The following is a 21327-nucleotide window of genomic DNA, read 5'->3' as shown; positions in this document are numbered from 1 at the left end:
TACCGAGATTTTCATTTCAGTAGGACTTGCTGGAGAACCTGCAGTGGGGGATTTGAAAAGTGCTTGTACAGATGTATTTAGTGTAGAAGATGCTTAGAATTTTGTCCTGCTTTAAAGAGAAAGTAGTCTTTTTGTGAAAAGATTGAGAATTGCGGATTGCTGTGCAAAAATCACTGACCTGCTTTGGGACTGAAGCTGTTGTGAATTTGGGACATATTTATGGAGTGTTTAATTGATATTATGTTTAATTGGTAGCACATTTAATTGATAACAATTTATATACACTTGTATTAGGTTAAGGGTATATTCACAGTCCCTCTGGCAAAATGCTGAGTAACTGCATCTGTATGTTTGTATATGGTCTGAGTGTGACACTATTGGTGGTAAAATAAGGGGTTTATATGCTGAAAGCAATGAATGTTGCTTTTGAAAGAAATACAGTTATCTGCTCCTGTACTTTCTTCAGACATGAGCCATGAAATGCAGTATAGCAAGGTACTTCTTCAGTGGGAAGGTTTACAGAACAGATGGGAAATCAGAGCTGGGCTTCTTAAAGGGTGTTCAAAATGTCCCACATCGACTCTGATTAATAAATATAGGCCAAACTTCTGTGAGTGGCAGCAGTATACAAGTGGCAGACTTGTTTGGGGTGAAGGTTGGGCAGCACCCACTAGAGAAATTCCTTTGGGTTGAGAATATCTGTTTATAGCCAGGCTGCCATTTTGAAATGTACCAGGAGATGCCTATGTCTGAGAAATGTAGATTTTCTTTCTTGTCCAGGAGATAGTCTGGCAATTCCTTTGAATTAAAACAAGCTTTTAATTTCCCTGATACTGTCTCATCTCTGAAATTTGACAAAAAAGAACAGCCACATGCCACAATGAGTACTAAAACTTCTTCTCTTGCTCTGTGACTTCATGGAATGTTTCCAGTAAAAGCTAAGTAAAGTTTAAATTGGTTTGTATCAACCTAAATACTACCTTTGCAATATGAATGTTTTCAGGGGAAGTGAGAGGACAAAATGTTAAAGCACTTGGGGATAAGATGGGACTTAGTGATAGATCCCAGCTCTGCTCTTGGGGTGCTGTGGTGGGTGCACACTTCCTTTTCTCTTCCTGAGTCTTTGTTGCTATTGGAGGGAAGTTGTCCATAAAGTGTTCAGCTGGAATGTCACTGTTTTAAGGCTGTTTATTATAATAATCTTACTGTGAGGTCATTTAAGGAGAGTTGGGCAATAGCTGCAATAAAAATGGACTTAGAGTGAAGTTCAGTGGTATTTAGCACCTGTCAGACTGAAAAATTGCCACGGTTGCTGCTGTTCTTAGTGCTAACAGTGCCTTTAGGATGCCTGTAGCAGTGCTGGCTGTAATCCAAAGACATTCAGTTTTTGACTAGAAGCCTCCACCAATGTGTCATCTTATAGTTGACAACAGGACTTCCGAATGTGCAGACACACAAAAGCAGTATCCTGTTGTAAAGTATTCTGCTTTAAGGTTTGCTTGTTTGATGTTTATTGTGTGCCCTCAAGGAAGTTGTTTGTAAAGGACGGAATCTATGTGAAAGAATTTTGGTTAATCCATTTAAAAAATCATTTTAGGATTTCTTTCTGATGTTTGTTATATTTAGAAATGTTTTAAAAAGTTGTGTTGGAAACTGAAGGAGATAAGGGCTGTATCAAAGACGTTTATGGGGCATGCAGTGATTTATTTCACTCCTGGGAAAAAGTGCTTGCAGAAGATGCAGCAGAGCCATTCCCTGTTCTGGTTCACAGTCCCTTGTTATCAGTACTGCAGCTGCCTTCATGATTATACAGGTCAAATTTGCATTTTGAAAAGTTTAATTTTGAATGAAAACTTGCTTCTTCAGTCAAATGGTACTTCTTTTTGTTAAAATGGATTAAATGCACTTTTAGTCTTCAGCTTGGATTGTTCACTTTGGTGGGAGGGAATCAGAAGAGTGAAAGTGAGAAGTTGTGGTTGATAAAGTAATTTCAACAGATAAAGCAAAAGCCATACCCACAAGGAAAGCAGAACAAGGAACTGATTCCCCACTTCCCATGGCTGGGCAGGTGTCCATCCATCCCCAGGAGAGCAGGGCCCCATCACGTGTGACAGTGACTGGGGAGGACAAACTCCATCACCCTGAATGTCCTCCTTCCTCCTTCTCCTGGCCCAGCTCTGTGTGCTGAGCACGGCCCCACTCGGGCTGGGATCTGCCTTGGATCACTTGGGCTCAGCTGTCCTGGTTCTGTCCCCTCCCAGCCCCTTCCTGGTGGGGTTGGGTGAGGGCCAGAGGAGGCCTTGGCTCTGTGAGCTCTGCTCAGCAATGCCCAAAACATCCCTGTGCTACCAACACTGCTTCCAGCACAGATCATACACAGCACAGCTACTGTGGAAAAAACCTGAACTCTACCCCAGCAACAAGCAGCACAGTATGAGATTTGTTCACTGAAGTGCTCCACTCCAGCAGCTGGAGACAAGTTTTTGAAAGAGATTATCACTTATCAACTGGCAGGTTTATTTTGTGGCAAACCCTTTAAAAGTCTGCTGGAAATTGGAGGGAGTTCAGGGTGAATTATTTGTTGTCAAGAAAACAAGCATGATGATAGAAAGCTGCATGACTGAGCTCCTTAAGTTATCTGGAAAAGGTTATGGCTTAGAAATGTCAGCAATAGAGGTACTTAACTAAATCTTTATTCTAGTACATGGAAATATGAGAAGAGCCAGTGGATGGAAGTCAGACAAGTTCAAACCAGAAAACAAAAGAACATTTTTGACCATTAACTACTGAGAGGACTTAGTTAAGAGGTGCAGTACATCAGTCACTGCTTGTAGCATTTCTGTCCATTATCCATGCCTTTTGAAAAGCTGTGAAATAACTGAGATGCAAATTAAAGGGCAGGAATTATAGATCCTTCTGTGGCTTGTGCTGTTGGGGGAATTTGAATGAGAATTCACTTTTTTCCACCTCCAGACTTAAGAATGACACTACATTTGGTTGTTTGTTGGAGGCTAAAGGCAGAATTATGTCTTCTGAATTACCATCCTGGATTAACAAATGGGTGAATTTGTTCACTTTTGTATTTACCACTCTACCTCTGTCTAATCTTTTGGATTTTAGAGTTGGATGTGTTGAGATCTTGTTTAGGAATTTTCAAAGAAGCCTCGTAATTTACTCCAGAGTAATTTTAAGGACAAACAGGCATTTGATTCCCATTAGATTTCTGAAAATGCTTTCCTTTGTTTTCTCCTTTAATATGTAGTCACACAGTATTGATTATAAAATGAGCCTATAGGGTATATTTCCAGTATTGCAGCTGCTTATCTCCCCTTGACATAGGGACAACATCTATCATGTTGTGGTGTAATTAAAATAGTTGATTTATGCATTCAGTTTTTGAAAAAGCAAACAACAGATTAGTCTCAGTAGCTAAGATAGTGAAAAATTATGACAATTCTGTTCTCAGCCACCTGACTTGTTTAAGTAATTCCATGATTATAGTTCTGTCATTTGGTCCTTGCTTCTGTCTGTCTCACATATCTCTTTGGCTTGCTTAATGGGGGAAGAGGTTTTTCTTTTCCCTGCTCACCTGAAAGTGCTCATATTCCCTGTGCTTATAATTTTTTATATGTATTCAGAGTTGTAGGGGAAAGACTTTGATATCAACATTTCCCCAGCCTGTGCGATACTGTTAGCTGCTCCCTTGTTCAGCTGGATTTGTGTCTGTCAGTTCCATCTTGAATGATTTTCATTTGTATCTCCATGTGTGTGATGTTTCTGTCTTTGTATGGATGCTAAACCTCTGAGGAAAAAAGTCATGCCTCCCCTCATCTTTCCAAAGCTCGGTCTGTTGCTGTTTCTATGAAACTGAATTAGTTTTGGCTGCACCCAAGATGTTGTCAGTTTGGATGAAAGATTCCAGTCCAGTCTTGTCTCTGATAAATGTAGCTGAAATGTCTTGGGAGCCAAGGATGGATGATGCTTTACATTTAACCAAGAAGTCACCAGGTAATTTAACAACAGACAATACAAAATTGAGTGTTACAGTGGGAAGGAAATGAGATCTTCAGCTAGAAATTAAATTACAGAGACAACTAAGTAATGTTATAAGGGCATGACTTAAAAAGCTGTAGAGAATTTTGAGTGCATTCCATGGGGGACTTGGATACACCACTGATTTTGCTCTTGAACATTTGCTATGGTACCATGTATGCCTCCTGTATGAAATTTGATGTGTTGGGTGGTTTATCTCAGTGGGAGGTAGTGGCTAAGATTAGAACTCTGTTTTTTCAGTAGGCTGGAAACCAATTTATTTTTTCCTCCTGATGAAATAGAATGATAGTTCAGGTGATATGTTTATGCTAATGTGGGATAAAACCAGAATTTGGGGGGTTCTAAATGGGGTCAGAGTCTAAGGAGAATGGTTCTTAATGAGGCAGTGATAACTGATTTTTATGACAATTGCAGTATTCTGTTAGGCAGCAGTGTCTCAAGGGAAAAAACAAAACTGCACTTTTATGCAGCAGGAGTGAGGTGAGCTTTTTCACTTTCCTGTGAAGTGTTGCCTGTTTGGTTGCTTCAAATTATACATTGTGCAGCTGACTGTTCCTGCCTACATGTGATGACTTGTGCTCATCCTTAAAGTGTCCTGTCTGAGAAAAGCACACCTATTTTTGGACATTACTGTGAGTTCAAATTATGCCCTACGGTGCACTAATGATTCCTTGTCCTCCCTCCCCCTCAGGAAATTTTTCCTTTCCCACCCCCTTTTCCCCACCCCCTTTTCCCCACCCCCTTTTCCCCACCCCCTTTTCCCCACCCCCTTTTCCCCACCCCCTTTTCCCCACCCCCTTTTCCCCACCCCCTTTTCCCCACCCCCTTTTCCCCACCCCCTTTTCCCCACCCCTTTCCTTTCCCCTTACCCTTTCTTTTTTCTTATTCAAGTTAGCTATAATTGAAGGAGAAAATACATTCCCTGATTTTCTGGGAAGTAACATATCTGCATATTCTACAGAAAAAGCAAGATTTAAAGATGATGCTTCCTTTGTTGAGCACTATAAAAACGATGTATGTGCTATTTTGATATGACATTCTTTTCTTTTGTTTTTTTAAAATTAAATGGCCTGGAGCAGTGGGGAGTGGTGACTATAAAAGAAATTCTTTACTGACTCGTAAAGGAAAAAAGAGAAGTGGGAGATGCATATATAAATGTCTTGTAAACATTTTCACATTTGCTTTCTCACAGCTATCTTGTGTGACCTTCAGCAAGTCTCTTAGTACCAGATCTACTGGAGGACATCACTAAATGCCTCCATCCAAGAGTTAAAGATTTATTGCTGTATAAGGACTTGCCAGTAAGGTACTGTGGATATTTGAAGTTCCTTTTTTCAGGCTTGGACAGATTTATGTCAGACTAGGTAAAAAGTTCAGTCTGAGGACAGTTGACATTTTTACAGGCTCAGAGACAGTATGTACCATAGAGTCTGAGCTACTGTTTTTGTTTGTGGTGACAGGTTTTTTTTGGTTTGGGGATTGGGTTATTTTTTTGTGCTTTTTTTCTTAGTATGAGAAAAACTGCTATTTGGATGCTGAAAGGATGCAAGTTAGAAGTGCAATAACAGTTTGGAATGCAGAGCTCTGATTACTAGAGAGAGGCTAATGAGTGATGTTATGTCCTGGTGAAAATGACAGTAATAGTAGTTTGTGAAAGACTTATCTGAGGGGAATGTTATATTGTATTGATCCCAGCCTGACAGACATACACCAGCTTCTCACAGAAAAATAAATTCCATATAAAATGTTTCTCTGCCTTGGCGCTTTGTAAAAATCAGATTAGATGAAATGCAAAGCCTTGCAAAAGAACTGAGCTGTGAATGGAAAATGGTTTGAGAACATAATGCTTGGGAATGATGGACAAATCCTGCAGGAGCACTGCTCCTGATGTGTTTGCTCTAGGAACTCATAGCAGGCAACAGCCAAAGCAGACTCTGCCAGGAGCAGTTGGGTCTGGCTGTCCTTATCTGAAGGCTCAGCTTGTGGTGCAGTTACTCTGGCCATAGTACTTGGCCATTCCTCAGTGCTTTAGCAGATAGAACATCAACATAGGAAATAAAAAACTTGAATTTTGTGCAGGGTGTAGGGTTTTTTTTTCTCTTGTGGTAGCAGGTTAGGAGGTAGAGGTGGGGATCTCTGTCTCCTGTGAAGCTGAAGTTCTGTAACCAGTTATGTACCAGGGGAGCTTCTTAGCTTTTCTCTGGCTCTACCTTGTTTTGAGGGAAGAACTTGTTAGTGCTGTTTATGAGGGTTCTGACCCTTGGTAATCTCTCAGCCTTAGGATTCCAGTTCTTCTAGGTAAGCTGGAACAATGCTACACAGAGCTGAAGAAAGCCTAAAGAGAGAAATCACTGTTACATACCCTGACAAATTATTTATTAGTCTCGTCTCAAGTCCAAGTCAATATTCCTACTTCGGAGTCTGTGTGACCGTGTCAAGGTGGCCACTTAGTCCTTCTTTTTATATTGTCTCTCCTGCACACATCCCTGCCCCTTGGTCCTGCACATTCTGCATCAAGTTGCATTCTGTAGTTTGCATTTGCATAATCCCACTGCAGTTTCCCTCTAAAACTCACTCTTTCATTTAGCACTTACAGTTCTTATCCAGTCATTCTGCATCCCTTTTTGCTTCCTTTGTCTCCTTCTTCCTCCAAGCCTTTGTCATCTGTCATCCACACCTCATTTCTGTTGGTGCATTCTAAATGTACTGACTCATTCATTTTGCTCCCAGAAAGGTGCTTATCACAATGGATTCAAACAAACCTAGCAGTCCCACCCCCAGGGATGCTGTCTCCTGTGTTGCTGTGTGTCCCTGCACAAACAGCCCCGTGCTCCGGTGCTTCCTCAGGGTCTGGAGGATCACCAGGAAGAGCTGGAGCACGTGTTTGGACAGACAGGAATGAGGGCAGAGGATGGGTCATGACAGAGGGCACTGCCCCAACCTAATTTTGGCCTTCCTGACCTTGATTTCCTCCTTTCCATCCCTCTGGAATTTCAGGTCGTTGTCACGACCCAGCCAAAATGCATCTGATTGTCTGTGACATATAGGCCTGTCATCACTGGCTCTTTTTCTCATCAGGGTTTGGGAGAGCAGTCAGACCTTGGCCATGCTTGATGGGCCTCATCAGGCTCTAAAATTTTCCTTTATTTGCTTTCTAGCTTTTTTTTTAGAGCATGAGGCTGTATTGTAAGTTCTTCATGGTTTGAGAGTGCTGCAGCTGGTGACTTTTCAGCTATCAGTGATCAGTGGCTATTACGCAGCTGATCTATCTTGAAGTTTGACTTTATGTGATTTAGTGAAGTTGGGCCTTTATAGATGGTCATTATGGAGCAAAACTTCCTTTGTAGGTAAGATTTTGACACTTGTAACAGTGCTTTTATAGCTCATAACAATAAATCCTGCTGGCAGTGGGATAGTGAAAGGTTCCTATGTCCAATTTAAATTTGTTTATTTCCTTGAGTAAGTGCATTTGGGTTTTTTCTGCATTAATTTAACTTTGTAAGAACAAGAGATAGCATGTAATAAAATCTTCCTTCGGCCAAGATTTATATATGAAACAACAATTATATTAATTTTATCTGTAACTTGGTTGGTTAGCACTGGAGGAAGGATGATTCTTTTTGATTCATGGGAGAGAGAAGTACAAACTGTAGCACAGGACAATTTTATGTACTTTATTTTAGCTAGATCTCAAATGGTTGCAAAAAAGAAAAAAAGTGCATTTATTAGCTTATGTTATCTGCACTTTTGAAATTCAGCACTGGATTCACTAAGGTGGAAAAGGTTGAGAGACCACATAGTCAAAGAGTACAGTTATGTGTCTTTTCAGGTAAAGAGACCTGGAGGCTATGATCTCCCAGTGGTGATTCCCTCTCTTGTTTCTGGGAGCTGGGAGGGAGGTGTCTGAGCAGTTCCTGCAGAAGATGTGTCTGAAGTGCAGAGTCTTTTTGAACATCTTAAGAAAATACTGCAGCATTTCACCTCTTCTGCTAAGTTAGTAGAGGTCAATAAATTATTTCAGGATCTGAAAAGATCATGCAGCCTTTCAGTAAAGTTTCTTACTGAATATTAATTTGTAGACTCATAACAGATGTGCCTGGTCTCTGGGTAAAATCCCTGGCAAAAGTGACATTTTCACTAAAAGCCAGCATTCTTAGAGCAGTACTTTGCATGTCAAGGTTATGAACCTAAACGGAGAGCTAAATTCTCTGTAACTAAAATTTAGATTGCAGACCAGAATCTTGGAGATGCTGATGATATTTTATTGCTAAAATAACAGAGAGGATTAGAGAGGATAGGTACAGAGACAATGCAAGGAAGACTGTTACTCCTCTATTTCCTGCCCCCCCAGTTATATGGGTAGGTTATACTTTTTAAACACAAGTAAAATGATAGCCAAGTGTGCTTCTCCACTTGAGCCTTTCCCCTGTGAAATCACTGGGAGTGTCTGTGGGAGAAGTGAGCTGCTTTTCATCGGGAAGGGTGGGTGTATTCCCTGCTGTGGTGTGAAGAGAGTTGAACCTGGGCGCTCAGGGAAGGGAGTTAGTGAGAACAATAATTGGAGGTATGCTAAAGAGCTCTTGATCCTGGCCTTGGCCACCTTCTTGACTTAGTGAAAGTGAAATGGGAAAGTTTTTATTTGCTTTGGAAAATGGTTCATTAGAATTGCAAAGAGCTAGCTGAGAAGCTGTTAAGAATCTTGAAAAGGTTAGAACAAATGAAGATGAATTTAAAGAAGTGTGTGTACCTGTGCCTGCATGCTATATGAATCTTGCCTCAGTAGTAAGGATAGCTTAGAAAGGCAGTGCGTTCCCATCCTGTCTTTAATAGTTTAGGGGACAAATGACTGATACTTCTGACCTAGTTACAAAATTAAAGCAGTTATCAAGGGAGGCAGAAAAAACAATTCTGAAAATAAAATATAGATAATAATAATGTAACAAAAGATGTGAACAATACTGGTGTCCTCGAAAGAAGATGCAGAAGAGAAGTACTTTAAGATAATTCAATGTATCTTGAATAAATTCTTTCTATATCCTTCATTCACTGTCTTTAGTAGCTAATTTTGTCACTGCTTTTAGTAGTGTCAGTAAAACAGCTCTTAGTAAGAAGACTTAAGCCTTAACCCATCTCACAGGAGGCTTGCAAGGGTGTTATTAGGAATGGGATTCTAAGAAACATTGTTAGAGATGGCACTTGGAGCATTTCTGCAGGGAGCTGTCACCTTTCCTGGAGCACTGGTACCCCTCCCTTCCTGTGGGAGGCACGGGGGAAGCAGAGCTTAGCCACTGTCCCCCACAGAGTTTGGCAGTGTGTGCTCCTGGGCACCAAGTGTGTCTGGGTGCCCCTGTGGGAGCTGCAGGCTCACTGCTCACACTCCTGCTCCTGCAGCCTGAATCCCTGACTGTGCCCCTGTGGGAGCTGCAGGGTCACTGCTCACACTCCTGCTCCTGCAGCCTGAATCCCTGACTGTGCCCCTGTGGGAGCTGCAGGCTCACTGCTCACACTCCTGCTCCTGCAGCCTGAATCCCTGACTGTGCCCCTGTGGGAGCTGCAGGGTCACTGCTCACACTCCTGCTCCTGCAGCCTGAATCCCTGACTGTGCCCCTGTGGGAGCTGCAGGCTCACTGCTCACACTCCTGCTCCTGCAGCCTGGATCCCTGCCTGTGCCCCTGTGGGAGCTGCAGGCTCACTGCTCACACTCCTCTCCTGCAGCCTGAATCCCTGACTGTGCCCCTGTGGGAGCTGCAGGGTCACTGCTCCCACTCCTGCTCCTGCAGCCTGGATCCCTGCCTGTGCCCCTGTGGGAGCTGCAGGCTCACTGCTCACACTCCTGCTCCTGCAGCCTGGATCCCTGCCTGTGCCCCTGTGGGAGCTGCAGGGTCACTGCTCACACTCCTGTTCCTGCAGCCTGGATCCCTGACTGTGCCCCTGTGGGAGCTGCAGGGTCACTGCTCACACTGCTGCTCCTGCAGCCTGGATCCCTGACTGTGCCCCTGTGGGAGCTGCAGGCTCACTGCTCACACTCCTGCTCCTGCAGCCTGGATCCCTGACTGTGCCCCTGTGGGAGCTGCAGGGTCACTGCTCACACTCCTGCTCCTGCAGCCTGGATCCCTGACTGTGCCCCTGTGGGAGCTGCAGGCTCACTGCTCACACTCCTGCTCCTGCAGCCTGGATCCCTCATTGCCCAAGTTCTACAGCAGCAAATCCTCTGAAACCCTGAACAGAAAAGCCTGACCCTAATGCATTCAGCACTGCTCTTGGAGGCAGCTGTGATTGGCCTGCTCCTGTTCACCTGTGAGGGGCCATGGAGTCACAGAAGGCTTTGGCTTGGAAGGGACCTGTAGAGGCCATCCAGTCCAACTCCCCTGCAGTGAGCAGGGACATCTTCAGCTCCATCGGGTTGCTCAGAGCCCTGGCCAGCCTTACCATGAATGTTTCCAGGGATTGCCATCTGCTGCCTCTCTGGGCAACCTGTGCTGGTGTTTCACTCTCTTTGTACAAAATTTCATCCTTCTATCTACTCTTAAATTGACCCCTTTCAGTTTGAAACCATTACCCATTGCCTTATTGCAACATGCCCTGCTAAAATGTTGGGCCTTTCGGAGGTGTCCCATCCTTCAAGGATGCTTTACTAAATAACCATTTAGTCTGACCCATATAGGTTATTCTTTTTTTTTCCTTTATGGATATTGCATTTTGCATGTGTCCTGTGAAACTGAAGTGCTCTGCCAAGATGGTGTTGTTTCCAGTGTTTGATCCAGGTTTGACAGCTGTAGGAAGTACATGTGTGAACATGACTGTGTGCTCTCTAAAAGCTGCCTTGGGATTGGACCTGACCCGTGTTCTGGGTAATCAGGTAAAGAAGCACTTAAGGCACATCTCACACCATTTAATAAAACAAAAACAGAATCAAAACAAAAAACCCAAACCACAAAAATCACACGACAAAATGCCCCTCTTCTGGAGGGTCTGGGTGAGCTGAGGGTAGCTGTAAATCAGTCAAGGCTTCAGGTTGTTGCAGCACGTTTGCTGTTCTGGTAGTTAAATTAGAATGATGGACATAGGGAGCAAAGTGGAAAGTGCTCCTTGTCAAAGAATGTAGTCTGACACAGAGCTTCCTTTGAGATTGATAATGTGAGTTCTGTAGGGGCAGTGCTAGTGCTAGCACTGGTGGGAATTGTTCTCTAAAATTCTCTGGCATATACAAAATTTATTTAGTTAGAAAATCAAAGTTAAAAGCTGAAGCATGTTCATCACTTAAATAATAAAATGCATAGTTGCCTCTTAGCAAGATGTATTTAACTGTAATACTTAATCCTCTTTTTTGGAAAGAGGTAATGTTAATAAAATGTATCTAGTTAAATTTTATAAAAGTTTTAAATTAGACTTTTTACCATCCACATAAATTTTACTGTGTTTATGCATACTGTAAGAATGGTTTATGGACCTTCATATAAAGACTTTATACCCTTGCATAATAATTTTGCTGCAATATTATTTTATATGTCACAAAAATGTCACAATGATTTATTTATGACTATCAGTTCCTCTGCTTTCTCTTTGTAATTAGAGAATTACAGAATAGTTTTGTTGGGAAGAGACCTCGTGAGGGTCGTGGTACAGTCTCCTGCTCAGCTTGGATCAGCTCAGGGGTCAGATGAGGTTACTCACAGCTTTATCCAGGCATGCCTTGAAATTTTATGAGGATCAGACTGTTTAGCCCCTCTGGGCAACCTGCTCCCCTGTTGGTGTGTCCTTCCAGGGAAAAAGATTTTGCTTTTATCTAAGCTGTAGCTTTCTTTTTCATATTATGCCTGTTCTGTCTCATTCTGCTACCATGCAGTGCTGTGCAGGCCTTGGTTCTATCTTATAGCACATTTCTCCTGTGCAAGATACTTCTAAATAAAGTACAGTGCATAGGCTTTATAAATTCTGTTCTCTAGATGTGTTTATGGTTCAGGCCTTGTTAAAGGCAGTATCATAAAGCTGCTTTTTGTATTTTTTACACCCGAAGAAACTTTCTCCTGCAGCCCTGTAGACTGCTTTCTTTTTGTAATGTGCAGCAGTGGCAGACCAAATGACTTAAAATTCAGTGGCTTGGTAGAATCAATTCAGTCCAGCATGTTTTGAGTGGAAAGGCTTTAATCCTTTTCCACAATTGTTTTGCAGTTATCTTGGAAGATGAATTCTTTTCCAGTATGTCTAATCCATAAGTTTTTTGAATATAGAGTGGATTAGTATAGTTTGAAAGAACTGTAGAACTCACAGCCGTGTAGTTGTAGATCTGTTCATGCTGCACTAATAAATACCTTATGGAAGTAATGGAGTTGTCATTAGACAGAATTTCTGCCACCTCCAGTACTAAATTTCTGTAGACGGTGGGTAGAGACTTGGAGAAGTTTTTTAATGGGCAGGGTTTTACCTGTGTGCTGTAATTCATTTAGACATTGATTCTGTGCAGCACAGTGGAAAAGTTATTTTTGTAGTAGAAAATGTAAAACTGTATTTTCATATCATGTCCATTCAGTGCAATGCTGTCATGACAGGAACAGGCAAATGCAGCTGCTGCACTGTAATGGAAGAATGACTGGCAATAATTCCCTGCTACTGAGACTCACTCACTGTTCTTATTTTAGTACAGTTTTCAAAGAAGAAACCAGATTTATGAATAGGATTTTAGGACAGCTCTAGTCCTAAAATCCTATTCCTGTCCTGTTTTCTGTAAGCTTTGTGCTCCATGAACTGGACAGTGGCTTAGGGAAATGATGTTGTTTTACAATTCTTTTTATGAGAGATGAGTGCTTTATGATATACACATGCTGCTAATTCTGCATTTAAAGACAGTGCAAAGAAATGTGTACATTTTCTGTTTTGTCTTACACTGCCTGTCATGTACATTCCCTATTAGGTTTGTTTTTGTGGTATTGAATAATTCTGATCCCACAGAAAGGTCTCTTCAAATGAAAACTATTAAAAAAGGATATGTAACTGTGTAACTGGACCAAGTTAAAACTTCTAATCTAAGGATTCCAGTCTAGCACTGGTTTGCTTCTGTGAGCAGAATGCTCATACTTTGAATCAGGCAGCCTGGGGAAGTAATCCCTTATCTTTGTCAGTCTTCCTTAAGGTGAAATTGTCACTGTTGGGTTTGCTTCTCATGTCTGATGCTGTTGCTGTGAATATTTGTGATGCTGAGGTGGAGCTGTGTGAGAGGTGCTAGGGCCTGCTCTGCTGGTGCTTGGTGTGTGCAAGCACCACTGGTTTCCAGAGGGCCTGAGGAGCTGCTGCACCAAGCTGAGGATGGTTTAGCCTTAACCTTTCCTGGCTGTTTCATTTCAGCAGCCTCAGTTTGCTGTTGGAATGGTGCTGAAGTGTAAGGGCTGGAGGTACAACAGGGAATAGCAGACCTGCTTAAATGTCCTGCAGAGCCTGGTCTTTGAAAGCTTGTTGGGTGATATATTGGGTGCCAGTGCTGAAAACCAGCACGCACATCCCCTCCCCAACCCTACAAAAGCATTATATTGTGTTAACTTATTGTCAGACACTGTGCATTGTCATGATTAGATTTAATGATACTGCATAAATGCTAAGCATATGCTGTTCCTTTAATTTTTCATCTATTTGCCTTTTGGCACACAATATTTTAACTGTTTGCCTGTCGGGTTTTTTCTTTAAGATCAGGGTCTTTCTTCCCTGTGAATGGTTAGAAAATACTTCATTTTCATAGCAAACCCCTAAGCCACATGTCAGCTTTACTGAAGATAGAATGCTGTTACAGATGCATTTCTATCTGGAAAAAATTAATTTTTTGTCTGGAATAATTTGAGTAGGATAAACTTGGTTCAAGTTACCTTTTTATGACTTGTCTTTTTTTTTGCAATACTGGTAAAACTCAACAGAGTTTACTGTAACTTTTTAACATGTTACAACTTCTTCTAATCATATTTTAATGGTTTATATGTTCTTGGGAATTTAATTATATGGACTGTGCTGTTGTAAGAAATTCAGAAAGGAATTAGAAGATACAGGCAGAATAAATCTTAGATGATAAGTGTTCTGTATTTTCAGATTATGTCCTCTGCTTCTGGGAAATAAGTTGTTTCAGTGGCCCCTAATTGCATTAAACAGTATTAATAAATAAAACCCCAGTGTTTCAAGAGCGTGAAGTCGAGCAGTTTTTCAGGTACTACAAAATCTACCATTGAAAAAAAGGGCAGTTTTCTGGGCTTAACAATTTTTCATCATTTGACTCTAGAAAGATTTTATTAAGGAGTTGTAGGAGAAATCAAAATGTGAAGAAGCAGTACATTTTGAAGGTAAAATATGAGCAGATGCTCTGGGCAATAGGGGTGCTGCATAAGGCAGGTGTAAAGAGCAGCAGGAGGTTTACACAAGTCAACATTCATCTTCATTTTAAGAAATTCAGTGATGAAAACTGGAAGAACTACACTGTTGTAACAGGCAGTCATACTAGCACTGAGTTACAGTGCACTGGGGAGGGCTGGTGTAGTAGTGAATTGTGGGCCTTTTATAAAGTTGGATATTAGTGGGGATATAAATGATTTAGACTTATTTATGACAGATGTAAGGTCACCAGCTTAGAAATATGAACTGTTACTTCCATTCCTCTCTGTCTGTGAAGCCTATGGGCTGTTAATGGTTTGCTGATTTAGGCATTACTCACACAGTTGGGGTCCTGTGTTAATCCACCTCAGCATCATGGAACAGCTGACCTCCAGACTGGGCTCATGAAACAAGAGGTCCTTTTCATGTCCCTGTCCAGATCAGTTGGTGTTGAGTTGGAGTTTGATGGTCCTTTCCAACAGGGGGCATTCTGTGATTCCGTGATGAGAAGCACAAACCAAACTGGTATAACTACTTTATATATTGATATTGTAAATTATTTAACCTTTCTTAACAGTTTTAGTGTTGGACTGAAGTCCAGTGCTTTACTTCAGGAAACCCTTGTGAAAGAACAGACTTTGTGCTTTTAAAGAGTCAGCTTGTGCTTTTGGGCACAAATATTTCCTTAGGGTCATATTCCATGACTGTGTTAATTCACACTCAGTGACAGAGTAAAAAGACAATATTCTTATGATTCTCTAATCCAAGCCAAAAGGCCATATGGCTTTGGTTCTGCAGTTTTTTAGTGGATAAATATCCTGTTGAGTCGAGTGAGACTTCTGTATACAGAGACTTTAAGCATCAGTCTTCATGGCCATAATCCAGTAAAGCTGTTTAAATGTTTAAGTAGATGCACATGCATGGAGTGGTGCAGGAGCTCTCTAGAAGGTTATTAATTGTTTTACCTTGAAAAGACCTGGAAAATAATTTTGTTTTTAAATGTGTATTTCCACTGAAAGTAGCCTACACAACATTATTTTAATTTTGTTAACAGTTTGTCTCTGAGAAACTTGTTAGAAAAGGGGAAAAAAAAGGCAGGGGAGGTGAAGGGAAGAGTTTTGACCAGGTAGAATTGCTGCATTTTGATGCTGGTTGTCAAGGTTATGTTAATCAGCTGCAGCAAATTTGAAAGTTCTGCTGGGCACAGCTCAGTCTCTTAATGAACAAGACCACAGTCAGCTGTTCAAAACAAGATTCCTTCCTAAGTCCTTCCTGACATCCATAGGGGTGCTGTGATCTTAAATGCTCCTGAATTTTTAAGTTTATTGCCCTGGAAGCAGATATGGACTTATGTGGACTTATGGATTCTCTGGGTCACTTCATGATCTGTCTTGATTTATCTGCTTTGAAACAAAGGGGAACAGGAAGAATGGAGGTTGTGGTACTTAAACACACAATAAATAATAAAATCGAAATAATAAAAAGTAAATGCTAACAACCATGTTGACTGATCAAAAAGATAATTAGTCTGTAAGATGAAAACAAGTTTTAATTAACCCTTCCAATGGTAGCAACAGTTTGTGGAAGTTTGGTTCACAACAGAGCTTGAGATTCTAGACCTGTTTTATTAGAACACAAAGCATTTTGGACCTTAATTTTCAACAGTGTTTTTGTTTAAAGCATCCTAATTCTTTATGGAAAGATTAACAATAAAAGAAAACAGTAAAATTTAAGAATTATTTCTAGGGAGTAGGACAAGAAAGATTTTTGAAATGCATTGCATAATGATATTTCTTCTTCCATGATACTTCTGGCAACAAGGATTAGTGACACAGACAATATTCTTTCATCTCCTACCTTGTATGTGCTGTGCTCAAAGCATTTTCCTCCTCTATTAATGTCCAGAAAGTGACAAATAAGCAAAAGAGTCTGCCTCTTATCCTCAGCTACCTGTCACTTGACAGTTGAACCCTTCTGCAAAGTCCTTCCCGTGACCCTGCCTCAGCAGACCCATCAAAGTGTCTCAGTGATGTGGTCCTGTCTCAGTGATGTGGTCCTAAAGAGCTCCTGTAAGATTAGTAAGTTTAGTAGGAAATTACTACTGTCAGTACACATGCATGCACAGAGTGACAACTGAGAAAATTCTTTTTAATAAAGAATTACTGTGCACTTCTGTATTTAATCAGACAAACAAAACCCTGACACTTGGTTAGGTAGAGTAAAAGAGCTTACAACAGCTGTCAGATTTGCTAGACTTGCTTCTAGCAAATGAAAGGGTGTAAGGTTGAGGTGACAGAAATGCAGTGATATGTTAGCATTTTTTATTGTTAAATTATTGTAGCACTGGTTCATAGTGTGTAGTGCTTGTAGGTTTTGTGCATGGTTTTTGTTTGGTGTTTTTTTCTTAAAGTTCATAAACTGTGACAAGTACCTGATGTTGTTCTTCAGTGCATTTGTGGGATTTTAGCATGGGATGCCACTTTGATCTGAGCTGTCAAGCTACTCTGGAAAGAAGCTAAGTCATACACTGTGGTCCTGTGAAAAATGATTTAATGACAATGGAACAGTGCAGGTGTACATTTGTTCTCTGGCTTCTGCATTGAATAGTCTTACTGCAGAAGTAGAAAATTCACCAAAATAATCTCCAGTCTTAAAACTGGTGTGTGGTTGGAACTTGGTCCTTTAGATGTTGGCACAGTAATAAATTGCACCGCAGTGAAACCAACCAGATTTAATCTGTAGAAATTAAATATCATTGTAAAGCCAAAGAATAATGAGTCAGTAAGCAGAAAAAGCAAACCCCTCTAAACTTGTGTCTCAAGATTCAGATTGGTTTTGTTTTGGTATCTGTGACTATACCATGAATACAATGAGAACAGCTTGCACAGAGATGTTGGTTCTTTGTCTTTTCTTCCTCCTCTGCTGTGAAGGGCTCTGAAAAGCCTTTGTCAATGCTGTTCTTTGGGTTCAGAGGAATCCCAGAAGGTGCAGTTCTGGTGACTGGCAGTGAGTCCAGCTCTGAAATTGAAGTCTGTCTCTGGCAGCTCTTCTTGCAAGAAGAGTCTTCAGGGAAAGGTGTTTTCAGAAGTAGGGGTGTTCCCTGCAGCCAGGGCAGCGTGGCTGCAGCAGAGGCTGCGCTCAGTGCTGAAGGCTGCCTTGTTCTGAAACTATTTCTGAAGATACAAGGTGCAGTAAAGACCTGTGTTTGATAAAATCTGTCCACACATTTGATTACATAGGAATTTTTATAAGGACCAAGTGGGTTAGCACTTGTCAGTGCAAACAATGGAGCAAATGGTTTATTTAAAATGCACATTGAAATGAAACATATTTCAGCCTTTTTTTTTTTTTTTTTTTTGTTCTTCTCTTCCTGCAGATTGTTCCTGAAAGGGCCTGAGCAGAAAGAGTTTTTACCATGTTTCTGGTTTTGATGTATATATTGTGCTTGTGTTTTATTTACCACCAGCAGTGACACTGAAAACGTATATAAGAAAAATACAGGAAAATGTACTCAGGTTACTGTGTATACTGACTTTGTAGTTGAGAAACTACAGCTTTAATTAGTCTTGGTTGGAACATTTTGGTTCATTTAATTGCAACATTGGAATGGGAGACAGTAATCCTGAAACGGTATTAAAATTTTTAACTAAATAGATAAATTAAATTATATGCTAGTTTTTTCAGTTTATTTCCTCATACAGAGTGAAATTTCAGGCTCTAATCTTTAGAATGGAAAGTATGAGAGAAAGATTTCCTGGTCTTTGCTGGGGGGTGTTAAAAGAAAGGGAAAAACAGACAAGGATGTAACTCATTATAATTCTCTGTGGCGGGGGAAAAAGCTACTTACAGGCTGTTAATATTACTTCTATAAACAAATTCAGTAATAAGTGTACAATTTTTTCCCTTATTGCATGCATTTTATCTATAAGAGGGGAATTAATATGTCCTTGATATAATTATTTAAAATAAAATATTGTATTTTCCAACATGAGTGGCTTTTCAAGAGAATTTATTGTCAGTCACTATTTTTAGTAAGGGAAGAGAAAATTGCAGTAGCAGTAGAAGATATTTCTCCTTCAAAGCTTGCTGGTTCAAAACACCAGTCCGTGGTTTGAGTTGAAGCACTATTTTTCTTTTGGCATTCTATTTTATATGCTCAGAGCTTTCAAAATATTCATCCTTAAGGCTGAAATTTTTCATGGATGACCTATTCTCAAAGGTGAACTTATTTTTGAATGCTGAAAAAACCCACTGTCTAGTCCCTTTATTCATAAAGTTATGGGGAAGACAGAAGTTTAATCTGCTCTGTGAGATTGTTAGAAGTTAGCTTTGAGTATGTCTGACACTCAGTATAGAGTCTTGATTTGTGCTTTGGTGCTTTCAGGATTAAAGTCTTTCTAAAATGGCAGACAGTACCTACCTTGCAAGACTGTGTTACTCCTTCTGATATGATTTTAACCAATCCCTGAATTCTTAAGGAACCAAAACATCCACATTCAGGCATAATTTTAAGGTAACTTTTCAAAAGAATTGCCTGCTCCAGTTTTCCCTCTTGACTGATTCATGTAGTGCTGGTGTTTTTATCTCAGCAGCTGCTGCAGGCAGGCAGATACAGTTTCCCTTTTAAGTAAACTTCCCCAGAGCTAAATAGGGCTCATTATTTATCTTACCACCCAGAATTGTGGAGGCTCTTGTTAATGTTCATTTGTTTTTTGAAACTGCTGGAGTCCTGGATGAGCCTGTCATCTGGGTACCTTTTTAACTACAAACAGCCAGGTATTCCAGCTGATTCCTGAACCATGTCCTTCACAGCTTCACTGTTGTAGGCTATGTCTGTGCAAAGCTAAGGAGCACAGGGCAGGAGGTGCAGGAGGAACAAAAAACTCTTTTTTCCCCTTCTTTCCATAGAACTGAAAGGATGGGAAAGGATGATGAAGTAATGAGGAAAAATTAGTAGTAAAAGAAGAACATTTGGTAAAAACATACTTACAGAACTTAAAGCTGTGCTATGGGAGGCTGGATTTTTTTTGTTGGAGTGGCTTTTAAAAAGCAGTGCTGAGTGACAGCTGCATGGAGGTAAGTGTGTTGTAAGGAGTTATCCACAGTGCTGATTGTAGTGCTTTGCTGCACAGGTGTGCAGCGAGGTGATGTTTCATCCTTGGGAACCTGTTGTGCAGCCCTTTTTTTGTGCAGGGCAGCAGTGCTGGATGCTGACATGGACACGTCGTGTAGCTGGTCCACCTACTTTTGATGTGCTGGCCTACTTGCAGTTACTGAAAAATTACAGCAAGGAATGTGCATGTTTCAAATAGATGCAAATTTAAAACAGCCTGCGGGCTGTACAAAGCTTTAATTTTACATGCTTCTTTAGTTTCTGGCTTGTTAGTGAAATCAGAAGAAACTTGATTAGCAATGTTAAAGCTGCAGCAAAATGTAGTAAGTTTTGACTGCTGGTTAGACTTGTGAACTGAATTTATATTTGCATGTAAGGGATTGCTACCTTCTGTAGAATAAAATACAAGCATTGACTAATTATTGCTGCTTTAGACAAAAGAACACCATTCAGGTTTCAGCTTTAGCACCCTGTGGCACTGAAAAGATATTATTCTGCAAGTCCTTTGCCATGTAGCTGTGCCAGCTTGGGACTAGCAATGTGGAGAGGCAATCAGCTGAGAAAGAATTTTTTTTCCCTTACATCCTCTTTCTTCTGTTACTTGAATATTTCTGGCCATCCTAGACTGCAGATATTGTAGCAGTTCTCTTTAATACTCCATCACACACTGTACCCATCATTGCTGCCTGATCCTGAGCTGCTGCTCAGATACCTGTTAATGCTTCTCACACCAGAATCACTTGTCACTGTGATCAGGGAGGACGAGACAGCCCTGAGGAGCTGTGGCATTGCCCATCTGCCACTCTCTCCCAAGAGTGGTGTGGAGACAAAATGAGTGCTCACATACAAATGAAAGGGAGCTGCTGAATAATCCTCCTGCAGAAGATTGTGTGGTGCCTATCTCGAGTCACTTCATGTCTGGAAATAGGTAACAGCAGCCATGGGAGAGCAAACCAACTGCTGCAGACTCTACTTCATCACTCCCAATTAAAGAATTAACAAATAGATGAAAATACTGCAGCTCTACTCTGTCAGTACCTACCTTTTGCATCAACAAATCAGATTGAAAGATTCCTTCAGGTGCCCAAAGCTTTTGCAACAGCTCGTGAAATGTGAGTAATCCAGAGATGGTATCTACAGGTGTGTTTGAAACATATGAATAAATATTTCCTGTACTTGTTCAGTTTTACTCAGGTAAAACTTACCACACACATTAAGCTGTTCTTGGTCTCCTGGATTTTTGTTTCCTAAAACAGTAGCCAGAAGAGAATATATTTGAAATTTCCTGTGATTTTGGTTAGTAGCCCTCCAGGGCCTTGATAAATCAGTACAACTGGAAGAAATTTTAGGGCCACTGCATCGGTGTGATCTTGAGACATCCAGATCTTGGGCTTCCCTGCAGCAATTGAAGCTTTCTGGGTCTGTGCTTCAGGCAGAGTTATTTCAGCCATGCCAGTAACTACAAGAGATCTTTGTCTGGTCTTTCACTGTTGCAGGAATTGGACAGGGTTTTGCTGCAGCTCCTCTGTGTTCTCTGTAGGGTGAATGTGCCTCTCCTTGCAGCCTTAATTGTCTTCTTTTGTGGGTGACATCCTTTGAAAACTCGAGGGCAGAAAGCTTAGTTATCTCTAGATAAAATAGATAGAGGAGTTTAGATAATGACAATTCCACTTTAATTTAGTGCTTGAAGTGTTTTATTTAGGAAAGTAGTTTAGACTGAGAATCAGAGCAGAGTTCTTTCAGTGACATTTGGTGTAAGTATATTTCTAAATCTGCATAAATTCTCTTCATTGCTTTTGCAGCATTTCTCCAGG

At 40.8% G+C, this 21327-nt stretch overlaps 1 protein-coding gene across 1 annotated transcript in view; it reads left to right on the top strand.

The window, feature by feature from the left end:
• Positions 1–21327, top strand: part of CTNNA3 (catenin alpha 3) — a 411569-nt gene that overhangs the window by 27013 nt on the left and 363229 nt on the right. The window lies entirely within an intron of this gene.

The sequence above is a fragment of the Haemorhous mexicanus genome, chromosome 7 (assembly GCF_027477595.1).
Source record: "Haemorhous mexicanus isolate bHaeMex1 chromosome 7, bHaeMex1.pri, whole genome shotgun sequence".
Classification (NCBI taxonomy): Eukaryota; Metazoa; Chordata; class Aves; order Passeriformes; family Fringillidae; genus Haemorhous; species Haemorhous mexicanus.
This window is presented reverse-complemented; position numbering and strand designations above follow the sequence as displayed.